Genomic DNA, 18108 nt, shown 5'->3' on the forward strand with positions numbered 1-18108 from the left:
CAGTCCAACGCCATTATTTGGGATGCAGTCGTGGGTGAAGAGGGAGTAGAGGAGAGGGCTGAGCACACAGCCCTGTGGCACTCCGGTGTTCAGTGCAGTTCAGTGTAACGTCAGTACAGCTACTGAGAAAGATGTCTGTCTTGTTTCCTTCCCTTTCCCTTTCCCTTTACAGTGGTGCTCTGTGCTTGATCAAACATCAGGTGCTCCGTGTCTGTCCACAGCTCATCTGTGTACTTGCCTTTCCTTTGTTTATTGTGCTCTAGTCTGCAAACCACTAGCAGCAGACCGCTGTCTGACTATGGAACTGCCTTTCTCTGTGCAGCTTTGAGAAGCAATTCCCTGACTCATTGTCTATAACTGATAGACTATTGTGTTTTCCGACCACACTGCACTTGCAAATTTAAAACAAATTCTAGACAGGATTGAAACATCTACCAGGTGCAATGAAGTGGTTCTGCCTATTGAGTTTGGCACTTTAGCTGCAGCACTAACTGGAACACGCAAATAATGCTTTTGCACCATTGCTGTTTTGTACTTGTTCTGGTTCTCTTACTTTTACGTTAGAAAGTAAATGGACAATTGCAGAGACTTGAAAACGAAATGTATGCATAAATCTATGCGCTGCACTGTGTATGAAATCTAAAATTGGATATTTCTGTCTGGATGCATGTAAAAGATCCATGATTTGCCCAAAGAAAGCAAAATCAGATGTTTTTATATTGCTGTTTGTCATAGCCATAGAGTGTGGAAACGGGCCATTCGGCCCAACTTGCCCTTACCAACCAACATGTTCCATCTACATTAGTCCCACCCATCTGCATTTGGCCCATATCCCTCTAAACCTATCCTATCCAAGGACCTGTCTAAACGTTTCTTAAACATTGTGATAATGCCTGCCTCAGCTACCTCTTCCAGCAGCTCGTTTCAAATACACACCACCCTTGTGTAAAAAAACATGTTTGTGGAAGCTTGCTGAATGCACATTGTCTGCAATGTTTCCTAAATACATAGATAATACATCTCAAAAGTATGTAATAGGTGGTATTTTTGTGATCGCCTGAGGTTGTGCAAGAAGATACAGCCATGTAACACGATAGGCAACAAAGAAGGCAAAAGAGATTGCAGGTGCTGGAATCTAGAAGAAATCAATGCAGGATGAAATCAGCACCATATGTGGGGGGAAGGTATATATCGACTTTTCAGATTAAGATTCTGTATCAGGTCTAAGAGAGAAATGGAAAAATTGACTAATATGTAGCAGTACATAGGGAGTTGGGGGGGGGGGGATAGAGACAGGTGAGTGATAGGTAAACCCATATGAGGAGGAGATGTTGGGCAGATGGAACCAGAGCAAGATAAGACATTGGGCAAAGGCTGATGGGGAAGGGATAATGAGTTGATAGAACCAGGTGGAAGGAGCGACAGGAGAAATTAACAACTGGAGAAACAGGTAGGTGGGCAGACGAGTGTGTGTGGGAGAGAGCACTTTATTATCGTACGCACAAATGCGGTGAGATACTGGTGCAATTAAAATCTTATCTGCAGCAGCATCACAAGCTTACAGACAGACAACACACAAGAACATAATTTATACATACATTCTGCAAGCCAGCAAAAATTAAATTAATTAACTGAAAAATACAACGTGGAAACAGACCCCTCGGTCTATCAATTCCTGCTGACTATCGATCACTCGAAAAAACAATGTTTGTTTGCAAACCATGCAAAAAATCAGGACATTAGTGCACAACACAATTAGAATAAATCAAGTCCATGTAGTGCAAGAGGTGATCTGCCACGGTCAGATTATGGTTGTGTAGGTCAGTTCAAGAACCCAATAGTTGTAGGAAAGTAGTTGTTCCTGAATGTGATGGTGTGAGACTTCTGGTTTCTGTACCTCCTGCCTGACGGTAGCAGTGATGAGAGGACATGGATGGTGGAGATCCTTGTGGATAGATGCCGTCTTCCTAAAATCGGACCCCATGTAGATACTTTAGACGGTGGGGAGAACCCTGCCTCTGATGGATTAGGCTCAGTTCACCACAGACTGCAGCAACTTGCATTCCTCTGTGGTGTATCAGGCTATGACACAGTCAGTCAGCATAGTTTCTAAGTGGAAGAAAGATGTTACTCTTCCAATCTGTATTTTGCTTGTCCTTAGCAACAGAGATGTCCGAGGTCAGACAGGTCAATGCAGGAGCGGGAAAAAGAGTTACAGTGACATGCAACACCCATAACACTTCAAGTCTTTTCTTCCCTTAGAGTGAATGTAGCTTCAATCAAACCTTACTTTTAAGCAGGACACCATAACAACTACTTTTAACCGACGCCAACTCAACAACAGCCCATCACAATCTTAGGATGTGCCATAGTGCTTTACGAACAATGAAGGAGTAATTTTGTAATGTAGGAAAATTAGAAACAACTTTAAAGTTCTTATAACAATGATAGGCGTGTCTCCAGTCTGAAGTGATCAGACCAAGAATTTGTGAAAGCTTGTCTAAATTTGCAGTTCTCTCAGCAGTTAATGGATAAATCTGTACCTAGAGTTGATGAGTATGAAAGATGGGTGATGCCAATTGATGAGACTATTCTGGGGAATGTTCTGCAAACAGCAGAAACAGCATGTTTAGTCTGACCACTGGCAGGCAGGGCTTGGGAATGTTCATTGAGGTAAACTTCCAAGAGCTTTGTGTTCCTGGCATGAACACAGGGGTTCTGGCTCAAAGTGCATTTCCTGTTGTGTTGTCCTGCGTGTGTTCTTGAGAGTCTTTTCACTGGTTTCTTTCATCAACAACCTTGGCTGGCAGGAAGCAGGCCTTTATTCCAGCACTCGTCTAAGCTGGAGATAGTCACAGTGAGCAAATTAACATGGAAACCAGGCAGAACAGTTTCGGCCCAAAACGTCGCCTATTTCCTTCGCTCCATAGATGCTGCTGCACCCGCTGAGTTTCTCCAGCAACTTTGTGTACCCAGGCAGAACAGCAACCTGCTTTTCTAAAACACTTTCAGCATAGTAGAAAGACCAAAGGCATTTCATAGGAGCATTTATCATTTAAAACATGACACTGAGCCACACAGTTGAGATGCAGAAACCTGTAGATACTGGAAATTTGAAACAAAAATAAAAAATCCCGGCCATTCAATCACTGATCTGAAACTTTAGCTCTCTTGCTAACGCTGTTGCCACATCTGGTGAGTACTTCCTGGAATGTCTGTTTTTATTTAAGGAAACGTGTTAGAAAAGGTGACCAAAAGCTCCAAAGTAGGTTTTTCAGGAATGTTTAAAAGAATGAGAAAGGTGTAGGCAGTTTGGGAATTTTAGGGAACAACTTCAAAGCTTCGAATAGTAATGGGCCAGAGGTACTGGAGGGGTGAAAAAAGTGGTGGATGCCCAAGACATCAGAATTGGAGTACAGAATAGGGCTGGATAAAGCACTTAAGGAATAGAGGAGAGGAATACAAAGGAGAGCATTTTAAAATTGAGGTATTGCTTAACAGGTAGGCAATCGGGAAAAAAGAAGATTCAGAGTGCCGGAGTATCTCAGCGAGTCAGGTAGCATGAGTCTGGAGAAGATGGATAGGTGGTTTTTCGGGTCGGAACCCTTCAGACTGTTATTTGTAAACCAGCATCTGCAGTTCCTTGGTTCTACAGTTAGGCATTGTGAGTAGGAGGGAACAAGGAAGTGGGCAGCAGTGTTTGTACAAGTTGTTTGTGAAGGATGGAAGATGGAGGCTGGCTTGAAAAGCTTTGACCTAGTCTAGTTGGAGGTGTTCCAGTGGCTGTATGGAAGGTAGAGAGGCAATGTTGCAGAGCTGGAACTAAAAGGACTTTTTGAAGAGGAAATTGCGATGGTTTAGCACAGGGTTAAAAATATTGGTGACTTCCAGAAACTGGGCAGTGCAATAGTTAATTTCTAACCCCAGATGCATTGAAGCCAAACAACTGAAGCATTGCACTGACTCAGTCAGAGGTTGCATGAATTTTACCATGTTAGGTCGTAACACAACTATTGAGTGGAATACTCATTGCAGTTGTATAATGCTGGAAGATGGTGGAACTCATAACACCAGGAACAGATTACCTGAGTAGCACGGGAATCCTTAAGATAAAAAAGGCAGAGGAAAGTTGAAATGTGAAGAGAAGTGAAGGAAACATTTGTTGCAGTGAAGTTGGGTTTATGTTTGTACAGTGTAACCCTACAAAAGGTTGAAGGTCTAATTCCAACACTAGCACGTTGGTCCCATGTCCTTGTCACCTATAGTTACCTTTTGCTTTCCACCATCTCCATTTAAACCCCATTGATACTGACTGGGGTGTGTACACTGAAATTAATAACTAGCTCCTTTTTTTGCTGATGTTGAGGGAGAAGTTATAGTCTTGACACCAAATGATCTCTTTCTGATTCCTCTAGTCATTGTTCATGATCTGGCCCACTATGGTGATGTCATCTGCAAACTTGTAAACGGAGTTAGAGTGTAATTTGGCTGCATAGTCATGAATGTGTAGAGAGTATAGTAGGTGATTGGAACAAGGCAGATAAATGGAGTTAGGGCACAGATCGGCCTCTATCTAATTCAATGTTGGAACACACTTGTGATGTTGAATGACCTCTTTCTGTTCCTTTGAGCCTTCCTATGTTCCAAGTTAATGATAGCATAGATAGCTGTGGCCAACTGTTTCAGCCCGAGCAACGTTTTCTTCTTCTGAATGGGAATGCGATTCAGATTGCAGCTATTTACTGCAAATGGTTTTCCTTGGCAGGGAGAGCCTGTACCGTTAACAGAAATACATTGTGTAACGTTGCTGTGCAATTTTTGTTCAGCACCTCTGTTACTGGCATTGAGCATTACACATTTCCCAAGGAAAAGAGACCGATCATTGTGAGGTGGACAAATGGGACCTAACAAGTAAATATCACGCCTTGTCATGCTGTGATGACTGGATAATGGTGGGTGGAAAGTTACTGACTTAGGAAATTGGGCCTCACATAACAGTCTGGGGAATGGATACAAGTCCAAGAGAGGTTATCCATGAGATTCTTGCTGTGCTCTCCTGACTAAATTCAAGGTTTCAAGATGGAAAGAATTTGGACTTGGGCACATTACCAAGCTCTTGGAGAAGGGGTCACCATTTGATCATTCTTTACTCTTCTGTGGTCAACCAATGCAAGAACAAAATTAATCTTTCCCAAAAGTGTGGCAGATTCAGGTGGGAAACATATTGAAAACAATCACAAAGGATTGTTAAAAAAAAAGAGAAAATGAGAATTCATCAGATGGGGCTGTCATATTCAGACCACACAGAGTTCTAATCTTTAGCTTGTGATGGAAACATACAGCATAAATTAGCCATCCAGCCTTTATGTTGCTGTCCCTTCTGAACTTTAACGCTCCATTTTCTAAGAATCAACCTCAATGTTGTCATCAAACCTGTTGACAAAGGAAAGTGCTGTTGTGATTTGGCAAACTGACTTTCAATCACAGAGGTCAAACATCTGTTTTCTGACTTCCTCCTCTCCCTCTGGATTATGACACCACTATTCAATACAAGGCAATTGTATTCCAGAGAATAACCATTCTTATGTCCACTCAAGATCTTCCCTCCATAGTCTCCAGCCTCACAACTGCAAAACAACTGCAAAACCCACATTTCTACATATCCTACTACCTACCTCCTCCCTAGAATTCACAAGCAGAATGTTGGCTTGGTCTGCTGTTGCCTTATGTAATACATCCTACCTTGACCACCCTTTCTCCACCACATACATCATGAACCTTTGATGCCCTCTGCCATTTTGGCATTTTCAGTTTCCTCGTCCCAATAGGCTCATCATCGCCATGTTCATGCGCTCCTTCTTCATCTACATCAGGAGCCTGTGATTTTAACGTTTGGATGCCTGATAAAATCCAGTATATGCTTCAAATAGCTTAAATCACCATAGCTACTGAGTTGGAACATGGAGAGGCCACAGTTTAGGGCCCACCCATGTTGGAACTCCAGGAGGTTAGACTCAGTGTTCTACTATTGTGTGCACAATACATGGTGTGAGAAGATGGGTGGTCTGGTGGGGTGTGGGTTTGTTAAGAAGGTCTTGAAAGATTTTATCGAGTTTGCTTCCCTAACAAGTTCAAGTTCAAGTTCAAGTGAGATTATTGTCATGTGTCCCTGATAGGACAATGAAATTCTTGCTTTACTTCAGCACAACAGAACATAGCAGGCATTTACTACAAAACAGATCAGTGTGTCCATATACCATTATATAAATATATATACACATGAATAAATAAACGGAATAAATAAATAACAGCTGTGTAACACAGGACTCGGGTGCTTTGCAACCTGGGGACACGCACTGAGACAAACGTTAATTGCTGCTGGAGGATTATCAAGCCCAGTCCATCACGCAAAACAGAGTCCCCCACCATCGACTCCATGTACACTTCTGCCTCAGGAAAGTAGCCAACATAATCAAGACCCACTCATACTTCATTATTATTAGGCCATTTTCTCTTCACCCTTCTCCTCTTGGAAAGACTGTACAAAAACTTGAAAGAAAGTAACACCAGCTTCAGGAACAACTTCTTCTCAACTGTTATCAGACTCTTGACAGTACCTCTTCTAAGATAGGGATGACTTCCCAATCTCCCAATCAACCTTGTTATGACCCTTGCAGATATTTTTAGCTGCATTTTTCTCTTTGGTTGTAAAACTATATTCTACACTCTGTTTACTTTTCTCTTTTGCACTGTCATGAACTCAGAAACGGTAAGATTTGCCTTGTTAGCACACAAACAATGTTTTTCATTATATCTCGGTACACGTGATAATAATAAAACAATAACAATATATCAGTTGCTGCTGGAGGACCATAAACTCAGTGAATAATCCTTCTAGTCTGCCTGACAACTTGCTCATCTTGGAGTGTAAGAGTTTCTCTGCATCCAAATGTTGCAGACTGGCATATTCCAAGGTACAGGATTACATATTGAAGCATGCACTGAAATATAATGTAGACACCACAAATATCCACTGGGAAAGGTCACCGTTTAAGGCCCTCTCAAATCTACACACCAAGGAGCTGGAACCAATGTAAAACTTGTTGGATATCACTCATGGAATTTATCTGAAATATTAAAAAATGTTGTGCTGATATGTTTCGAATCTCGTAAACAAATGGAACAATACATATTTGCAAACTTTATCAATGAAGCATATATTGTGGAGAAAGGGATGTGGTTTAAGGTACTATGGAGGTTTGTATACTGTATTTCATCTAACTGATTTAGATTGCATTGTAAGCTGGACCATTTGACTTCAATGTAATATATTTTCATATTGTTATTGTGGGATTGAGGGAGGGCTGGGAAGGTAAAATGAGGTAAGAACAAGATCAGGTTCATTTTGAACAGCCTTCACAATGGCCCATTCACCATCCAATTAACAAAGCCTTACTATACCTCTTCGAAAATTTACCAATTTTATTGGTCCGCCATGAGAAACCACATGTGCAGTCAATCTCTGATAACCAATTAGAAGCAGACCCACAGCAACCTCAGAAACTAATACCGTATCCGAGATACAACCAAGGATGCATTTTTCTCAACATTTCCCCAGCAAAAGGCCCTAAATCCCCTGTAGATAGTATCCATGTCAGACCAGCAGAAGGTGGCTACCTATTGCACAAATGACAGACTTGGATGCTCCAACATGTGATCATGGATATCCAACATAAAGAGTCAACCACCTTATTGATTCATGCCCTCACCCTCAGCATCACCACTTGGATCATGCCGGAAACATCCATGCCATAACACCTAGCTCCATCAAATGGATCTCTATTCAAATGGAACTAAGACTTCCATCCGCTGATCCAACTTGTCATACTAATGGTCCATGCAAAGTTACCTGGATGCCCAGGCAAATAGTTAAGACATCATTGAGTGAAGTACAGGGGAGTTGATGGCATTTAGTCAGTGCTTGTATGGAAGGAACAGTAAGCTAAGAGGTTTGACCAGTTAAATGCGGCTTAAGGACCAAGTATAAATGTGGATGTGCTGTGACTCTTCTCCACTGGGCAGTGACATTGACCTGCAGTGCAGTAAGGAGCAAAAAAGCTTTGCCAATCTTTTCACAATAAAATAGGTTACATTGTCTTTTCAGCTTGTATAACATCTGAAGTACCATTAAACATAATTTGACACTCCTAGGCATATAAGGAGATAACACATGGTCAGACTTCCATCAAGATTGTGCGTTTGTATTATTGTTGGATTCAGATACCTATAGACTGAGGCTGCAAAAGAGCTTTTCTCTCTGCTCCGTGAGTGACAGGAAACATGAGGACCAAAATTGGAAGTGATTGAGAGGGAATATAAAACATGTGGCTCAAAACCTAGCAAAGACTTGTATATTATGTTTTGAGAAACTAGCGGAAGTAAGGATCACACATAACCCACACAGCTAGATGAATAATAGCTGTGGTCGTCTCATGCAGCACATACATTCTTTTGAGCATTTTTCAACATTTCCTCAAAAATATACCCTATAAAGTTTGCAGATGTATAATATAGGGTGTACTATGTCACCATTCACAGCTCAGGACAGATCATTCCTTTTGCTTATAAGATTTGCATTACATCAGCATAGAATCAGTTTTCTTATATGACTAACTCTAAGGGTGTTTCCATCATTTTCAGACCCTCTATGCACAATGGTGGGGGGGCCTTAAACCGTGTCCTTTGCGACCTCAGCTTCAGTGCATCCCTCTGCTTGTAGCACTGTGGCTTGAAATGCGGCAGGCTGCAACATTCAATCATGGTGTGCTACATGCAATGGAAAATCATCAGGTTTCTTTTATTCCCAAACAGAAAGGGGACAGCAATAAACCAATCCCAAAGAAACACCCTATCGATACTGGCAAACTTGATTCTCCTTTAGGCTAATGGCAGAGCAGGTTACCTATTCCTTTTCTCCAGAGATGCTGCCTGATCCTTTGAGTTACACCAGCATTTTGTGTCCATCTTCGGTGTCAACCAGCATCTGCAGTTCCTCCCTGTACAAGTTTTAACATGTCATTTCCAGTTAACAATCCAATCCTGATCCCCAGTCCGACACTCACCCACTCCATGCCTCCAGCATTCACCTTATAAATCCAAGCCTTTACTTCATCTGACATTTATTTCCTCCTTTCTTTTAATTCCCATTTTCAGTCCATCAGGATTCTCCCAATGTTTCCAATTTAGGATCTTGCCAGAGGAGCATGATGTCATACTCACAGCTGACATTCTGGATGTTTTTCTATATATGGGGGTTGGAGGGTAGAAGTCTGGAGCAAGGAGGTCAACAGCAAAAAGGGGAAATGTTTAACTAATTTGCACAAAGATTAACCCTCTCCTGTCTGAAATTATTATGTGCACAATGCCAGATCTATGATATAGTTCAGCATATGTTTAAACGTTGTAATTGGACCTGCTTAATCATCTCTGCCCAGATGTTTCTGGTGTTATTTTATCTTAAGTAAAACCCAACAATCTCTAATGGTTTAGACACCAATGAATCTATAGATCATGTGATGTCAAAGTCTACATTGCTACAATTGCAACTTGCATGCATATAGAATTATATAGTGACTTTAATGTAATGCAGGGTTTGTTTCAGTATAGTTTAGAGATACAGTGTGGAAACAAGCCCTTTGGCCCACTGAGTCCGTGCCAACCAACAATCATCCGTATACTAATTTTATCCTACACACTAGGGACAATTTACAGAAGCCAATTAACCTACAAACCTGCACATTTTGGGGATGTGGGAGGAAACCAGAGCACCTAGAGAAAACCCATGCGGGGATGCAGTTCTGGGAATGGGAACTGCTCTGTGAGATGGCATAGACTCCGTGGTCTCCTTCTATGTCAGAAGGAAATTTGGAATGAAATATGGAGTGCTAGAGAGGTGATTTGAGTGTTTTAGGGCTTAGACTTGCAGACACAGTCATTGTCAATAATGAAGGCTAATTCTCAAGTTACTGTTGCTGCCTGACGTGCTGACATTACCAGCATCTTCCATCTTTGTCTGGGATTTCTAGCATCTGCGGCTTTATTTGATCCAATGTCATAAACAATTATTGCTTAACTGAGCAGAGAGTTCATTTGCTCACAGTCATAGGCAGGAAGAATGTCTGTCTCATATAGAAAGACATGACATCAATAAAATACAGCCCACAGGTTCTTGCTTATTCAGACATATTAGTTATACAGATGGCAGTAAATGGCTGATGCAATTCCTTATCCAGATAATCATTATTAAAGTAATTTTATTATGCTCTAACCACACTTCAAATACTTTTACAATGAAGACACAACCTCAAGTTGTTTTTCTGTAGCGAGGAATACGGGAGCAGTAACTGGGCTACATAGCTCTTCTAGCTGGTCCTGACATTCATTAAAAACAAGGTTGATCTATGCATTAATTCCACATACCTGCCTTATCCCCATATCCCCTAAAAGCAGCAGTTAATAGCAATCTATCTGTCTAAGATGTAAATTGATAATTCATTCCTCATAACAGCTGATGGGAAGTAGAGTTAGCCTTTGCATATGGATTTTCATTTTAAGACCTATCTTTAATTTTTGACGGTGTGTCCAAATCCTTGATTCCCTGAACAGTGGAAATAGTTTTGCTCTTACTTTTCCGATCAGCGACCCCTCACTAACTTGGAAACTTTGATGAAATCATTCATTCACCTAAATTCCAATAAATTCGACATTACACGAACAATGTTTAATCCTTCCTATCCAATATCTAATTCAAGTAAATATATACTGTGTAACCGCCAAGATGTAAATACTGTTCCTGGGCATGGCAGCCAGAACTGAACGGATAACTCAGGTGTGGTCTGAACAGAACCACAAGTGAAACAAATTGCTTAATTCAGGGTAGAATCACTTCAATATTTGACAGTTAAACAGTTTATTCTTTAACATGATGAATAGCAAGCTATAAAATCGTAATGTTTTGGCACATTGACTACATCTGGCAATTGAAATGAAGTTCACAGATCAGCCATGTTTCTCCAAGTGGCTGAAACAGCCCTGAAGGCACGCTTTTGTTCATTAACTCTGGTCCTGCCATGTTATCAATGAGAAAGCATTTGAAGCATGGTTCAACCATATCAAATATCACCACTTGCTGAGGCTCTACCTGCCCCTAGTGTTGCGAAGGATGGTCCTGATCCCAATATTGCACATGTCCCAGTCAGCTGGCTATCGCCATGCCACCTGTCCTTCATGGAAAAGTTCTTCCAGTCCAGCACCTATGGTCACATTCATTGGCAATGGCTTGCACAGAATTTTCTGCAGATGTGGCGGAACAAGGACTCAATGAATCCTGTGGATGGTTCCTTGAAAAGACCGTCCAGATCAGCTGGAAAAATGCTGCAAAACCAATACTCACCAACAAGCACCAGGACCTCACTTGGATGGTGTTGAGTGGAGCCCTCCTGGTCAGATCCTTCCTACACAGTTGCATCTCAAAATTTTTTAATTCAGCACCATTGATGATAGGGTGTTCAAAAAGGCTTTTGGCACTTCGGCCATCATCAGTCTTTTGATGAATTGATATATATTGACATATTTTGATATATTGAATATAGTTGAGAGGTCATGTTGCAGTTACATAAGATGTTGGTGAGGCCACATTTAGACGATTGTGTCCTGTTTTGGGCACCATGTTATGGAAAGATGTTGTCAAGCTGGAAAGGGGACAAAGACATAAAAAAGAGGAAAACAACCACCATCCCTTATTCTTATTAAAAGGAAAGTTATACCACATGAAAAATAGTCAGGTTTTAGGGCATAAAGTTTTGAAAATAATACTTGGAAATGCAGTTGGAGATGACGGTCAGTTATCAGTTCAAGATGCACATCCAGTCATAGTTGAAGTGACCAGGTTATCATACAGGTGATGTATGAATCTACATTTGCTTAATAGTAATCAGAGATCATTGTATTTTATTACTTTGGTTAATAATTTTACGTGAGTGACTACGTGAACAGCCCGCTCAGCACGCATGCGCGGCATTACGCCAGCAGTGCAACAGCGGCTGCAGCGGGAGTCAGGCGCTCCCGCTGCAATTTAAAAGACGGACCATCAGGTAAGTTAAACTGAGGTCGGCTTTACTTGCGAAAGGAGAGCCTTCCAATTTCTGTTTCAGAATGAGTACAACTAAGAAGAGGCTCTCAAAGAAATCTGTCCCCCGTTCGACTCCAATGGAGGAGCGTTCCATCAGGGGGGGGCAGCAACAGGCGGTAGAACCGCTTACCGGGCGCTCCGCCATCCCCGACACCGTGCCGAGCCCAGTCCCGCTAGCGCCTGAGCAGCGGGCTGGATGTAAAGCTACCCGGAAAGCGTCCGGCCGGTGGTTTCCGACTCATCGGACGGGGACGTCTCTCCGCCCGCACGGGGGAGAGACAGCCACCTGAGCCGCATGGAGCGGCTCCTGGAGCAGGAGCTCCAGTGAGACGCGCTGCGTGAGGGGCGCTCTCGCAGGGGGAGTTCAGGCACTCCCTCCACAGTGTCTTGTGCACTGCCCATTGCTTCCTCCTTACCCGAGGGTAGCTTTGGTGACCAGGATTGGGCTGGTCAAGAAGAGGGGACGCTGGCTGAAGATGTCGGGAGTATGCAAGGGGTGCAGGAACAGGAAGAGCTGCTGGGTGTGGTGGACCGCTACGTGGCAGCCCCACGTGCAGGAAGGCCATTAGAGGCCAAACTAGCGGCCAGCATTAAGCACCTCTCCAACAGGCCCCTACAGGCCTCAGAAACGTATACAGCTCCAGAGAACTGTGAGTCCCTTAAAGTGCCGGCTGTAAACAGCCAAATCTGGGGGCACGTTGGGGCAAATATTCGGCTCCTGACGTCAGCCATCACATCGTTTGCTCGTTCCGTGGACAATACGGAGATGACCACTAATCAACAAGATACACTCGCTCTGTTGTGCAACATGCAGTTCGTGATCAACAACCTTCGTAAAGAAATCATAAGACCTGCCATAAATCCTAAATTTGCGGGGTTGTGCAAAACCCCAGCCACTGAGCCAGACACATTGCTCTTTGGCAAAGACCTCACAAAGCAAATGAAGGATATGGAAGAGGCCTCAAAAACTTTTGGTCTCATGAGGGCAGGCCCCGGGACGAGCAAACCAAAAACAATAATTCCCAAGCGGCAGCACCCCATCGTGTCCACCAGTCGACGTCTACCATAGGGGACTAGTGAAAGCTCGGGGGCCGCATTCTATCACCGGAAGTCTTTTTTAGACCAGGGCCCAGAGCGGACCCCATGGAAAATGCGCCACCCTCCAACATCACCGCCACGTCAGACAACGCGCAAGACTCATTGGACCGGGAGGAAACAGAAGAAATACCCATAACCATGGAGGTAGGTGGGTCTAGTTCCTACCAGCATATAGAAAGTAGGGGCTTAATACTAACAGGGGGGAGATTACACCTGTTTAAAGAAGCATGGGAGTCTATCACGAGTGATCAATATATACTCAGTGACATTAGTGGATACAAAATACAATTCATACTAGAAAATTGACACCAGTTCAACATTCACCCCAAAGGGTATTTTCCCTCTCAGTTAAAGAAAAACGAGAGGGACAAGCTAAACTGGTGAGACTAATTACAAAGGGTATCATTGAAAAAACAAAACATGAACCCTTGGAATTTGTATCAAATATATCCACTAAAACCAAAAAAGATGGTGGATGTCGCATCATCATTGACTTAACTTCACTAAATATGTTTGTTAAGTATATACATTTCAAAATGGAAACGTTTGTTACTGCCAAACAACTAATTTCCAAAGGATACTTCATGGCAAGCATTGATCTCAAAGATGCTTACTATTCAGTACCCATTCACAAGGATCATAGCAGATACCTGAAATTTACCTGGATGGGGCAGCAATGGCAGTTTAAAGCGTTACCCAATGGGCCCCAAGATTATTCACCAAGATACTAAAACCAGCTCTGGCAATATTAAGAAGACCAAAACATATTGTCATAGCATAGCTTGATGATATCTTAATAGTAGGCAAGACCATGGAATTGAGTATGTCAGCTGTATCAGCTACCAAACAGTTGTTCGAAACCCTGGGATTTGTCTTACATCCAGATAAATCTAAGTTGAAGTCATCCACAACCATGGACTTCTTGGGCTTCACAATTAATTCAGTCCACATGACTGTAACATTGCCAAGAGACAAAACAGTTGAATTGGCACAATCATGCAACAATTTAATGGTCAACGAATGACCAACTATTCAACAAGTAGCTAGAGTAATTGGGAAAATGGTAGCAGCATTTCCGGCTACACAATTCGGACCTTTGCACTATCAAAACTTACAAAGAGCAAAGGTACAGGCACTAAAACGACATGCAGGTCATTATGATCGTGTCATGAAGTTACCCACTGAAGCAATATCAACTGCAGTGGTGGGCAAAAAACGTTTGGCATAGTTTCAGCCCTATTATCATCACTAACCCAGTGCTTAAGGCTGGGGAGCAACTAACTCCATATCCAGCACAGGTGGTAGATGGACTAACCCAGAGTCATCATTACTACTTACACTGGGCATTAATTATCTAGAGATGTTGGGTGCCTTTTCTGGTTTAAAAGCATATGCATCCAATATGCATCACTTGCATGTACGGTTACAAATAGATAATACTACGGTGGTGGCCTACATTAACCATATGGGCGGCATAAAATCGTTATCATGCGACAAGTTGGTCAACACAATTTGGCAATGGTGTGTCGAAAGACATATTTGGCTATCAGCAACTTACCTGCCAGGTAAGCTAAATACAGTGGCAGACAACAGGTCACGTAAATTTAATGACAACATCGAATGGATGTTAAACTCCAAAATATTTGCAAAAGTTATCCAGCAATATGGAACGCCAGATATCGATTTATTTGCATCAAGGCTAAATCACCAGGTACCTAGGTATGTCGCTTGGGAACCAGACCCTGAGGCAGCAGCGGTAGATGCGTTCGCACTGGATTGGGGAAATTTCTTCTTCTATGCATTTCCTCCCTTCTGCCTCATCAGTCGGGTACAACGCAACATACAAATGGACTGTTTCAGGTATTTTGATAGTACCCGACTGGCCTACGCAGCCATGGTTCCTAATACTCCATGACATGGTTGTTGAAACTCCGATGGTATTCTCCAGTGACCCAGAGTTATTAACACACCCAGTGTCAGGCATAAGCCACCCGTGCCATGAAAAAATCAAACTACTGGGTTGCAGATTCAAAACAGACCACTTCTGGGACTGGGATTATCAGAACAAACCGTCGACACCATGTCAGCATCCCTCCGAACATCCACTAAAAAAGAGTACTTGACCAGTATTAAAAAATGGGAAAAGTACTGCCTGGATACAGGGACCACCTGCACAACTGCATGAATCACCAACGTACTGGAATTCCTGGCCAAACTTTGCTACGAAGAAGGACTCAGCTACAGTGCCATCAACACAGCAAGAAGTGCCCTGTCTGCCTATTTAAAACTAGCACCAGGACAACAGGCCATGGGATCTCACCCGCTGGTGATCAAATTAATGAAGGGCATTTACAATACCAACCCCCCTAGACCAAGGTACACCCATATATGGGATGTTAGTGTGGTCCTGACATACCTCAGGGGATGGCCACCAGCCAGATCGCTCAGCCTGGAACAATCAACACTCATAACGCTCATGTTAATGGCACTTGTGTCCGCACAGAGGGTCCAGTCACTACATCGATTGCGACTGGACAACATGATTACAGCTCCAGACCAGATCTCTTTTATGATCCAGGGACTGATCAAACAGAGTAGGCCAGGAACACCCAATCCAGTCGTGGAATTCCGGGCTTACCCGCCAGAACCACGGTTATGTGTCATGACCCACCTACTGTCCTATATAGACACAACTAATGATATTTGCGGGAGTGAAAAAGCCTTGTGGGTCAGTCATAAAAAACCTCATGGTCGGGTGACGAGCCAAACCATTTCGAGATGGCTTAAGCAGGTACTAAAAGCTGCCGGGATTGACACTAACTTGTACAAATCTCACTCCACCAGGGCAGCATTCACATCAAAGGTTGAAAGAATGAACGTGCTGATGGACCACATCCTGGCTACAGCAGGATGGTCGAGGGAAACCACGTTCAGAACTTTTTATAACAAGCCGTTGGCAAAACCTGTTTTATTTGCAGAAAAGATTTTACAGACTGCAAATATTTAATTTAAGCCCGGGGGAGCAATTTATTTTTTGTTGTTATTGTTAATAAATACCGTTTTGTTTTCTACAAACAGATTCATTGGTTGATTACGATAACACACTTCCTCCCTCAAGGACTTCGGCAGTGAGTGAAGTAATAACTGTTACACGGTTTGAAATCACAGAGCTTTAAAATCTTCACGTAGTCACTCACGTGACTCCGAAGTAAAATAGTAAGATTAAATGAGAACTTACCAGTTTGAAGTTTGATCTGTATTTTATGAGGAGTTACGATGAGGGATTACATGCCCTCCGCTCCCACCCTCAATAATATGTGTCAAACTAATAAACTGATGTCTCCTTTTCTTTACTATGTTTACTTCAATAACTGTGTCTATCTGTGATTCCACACCGCTGCTTTGAAGTATGCCGCGCATGCGTGCTGAGCGGGCTCTTCACGTAATCCCTCATCGTAACTCCTCATAAAATACAGATCAAACTTCAAACTGGTAAGTTCACGTTTAATCTTACTATTAGGCATTACTGTACATGCAACTTGCTGTGAGTGCTTTGAGTAATACTGGGACATTGTATGTTTGTTTATAATTAGAGATCGTTTATTGTATGCCATCAGATCTTTGCAGTAATTATTATTTTGTGGGTTATATTATGTGTATGCCTGCTTATTAGTAATTGAGTCTTAATATATATGTTCAAGATATATACCTTATAGTATGTTTTATTTTTTGAGTAAAGGGAACTCATTTGATTCAAGAACATTTTGTTTTAAGTTGCCTGTTTTACATCAAGTATTATGCTGTCTGGAGATGTTCAGAAGAATTCTCAACTCTTGAACACGGCATTCTGCAAATTATACATTTTTTCAGGATGTAAAAAAAGTTTTTTATAGTTAATTAATTATTTTTGAAGCATAATTGCTTTAACAATGTAGAAAATAAGACAGATAATATGTGCACAGTAAGGCCTCACGACTAGCCAACAATAAATTACAACATGATGTGCTTTTGTTTAGCAATGCTGAGTCAGAGCTGTCTGCTGATCAACGTAAAAGTGAATTCTCTCTTGCATTTAAAACAAGAGCATCCCAGAGCTTTATTATGTCCACCTGAGAGAAAACACTATGCCCAGCCTAGTTTTCTGCTGGGCTTTTACAGTAGGAGCAAGCTGAACCTTTTACATAAGACTGCTATGAACTGAGTCAGAGTTTGTACAAAAATAAACAAAAAAGATCGTTAAAAATAAGAATATTACCAAAATCAACATTCATAAAATGCTGACTATTGACGTTATCATCAACAATAACAAATTGTGGTATGTCTTCTTAGGTGGTCCCATGGGATTGAGGATGATAGTACTACTCTAGTTTTGTAGATTAGGAGTACTAGCTGCGTCCTACAGCATGGAAACAGGCACAAGCCCACTCAGTCTGTGGCTACTACCAACAACCTAATCCTACTTTGTCCTCCACGCATTCTTATTAACTCTCCCCAGATTCTACCACTTAGTTATACACTAGGGACCAATCAACCAAAGCGCATTCTTGGGATGTGGGTGGAAGCTGCAGCACTCAAATTCACAGTCACAGGGAGAACTTGTAAAATTCCACATAGACGTTTGAGGGCTGCACAGTGATGCAGCAGTAGAGTTGCTGTCTTAGAGCACCAGAGACTCAGATTCGTTCCAGACTACAGGTGCTGTCTATGTGGAGTTTGTGCGTTCTCCGTGTGCTCTAATTTCCTCCCACAGGGAGGATTGTAGGTTAATTGGTTTCAGTAAAAATTGTAAATTGTCCTTAGTGTGTAGGATAGTGTAAAGG

The sequence above is a fragment of the Leucoraja erinacea genome, chromosome 7, assembly GCF_028641065.1.
Source record: "Leucoraja erinacea ecotype New England chromosome 7, Leri_hhj_1, whole genome shotgun sequence".
NCBI classification, from domain to species: domain Eukaryota; kingdom Metazoa; phylum Chordata; class Chondrichthyes; order Rajiformes; family Rajidae; genus Leucoraja; species Leucoraja erinaceus.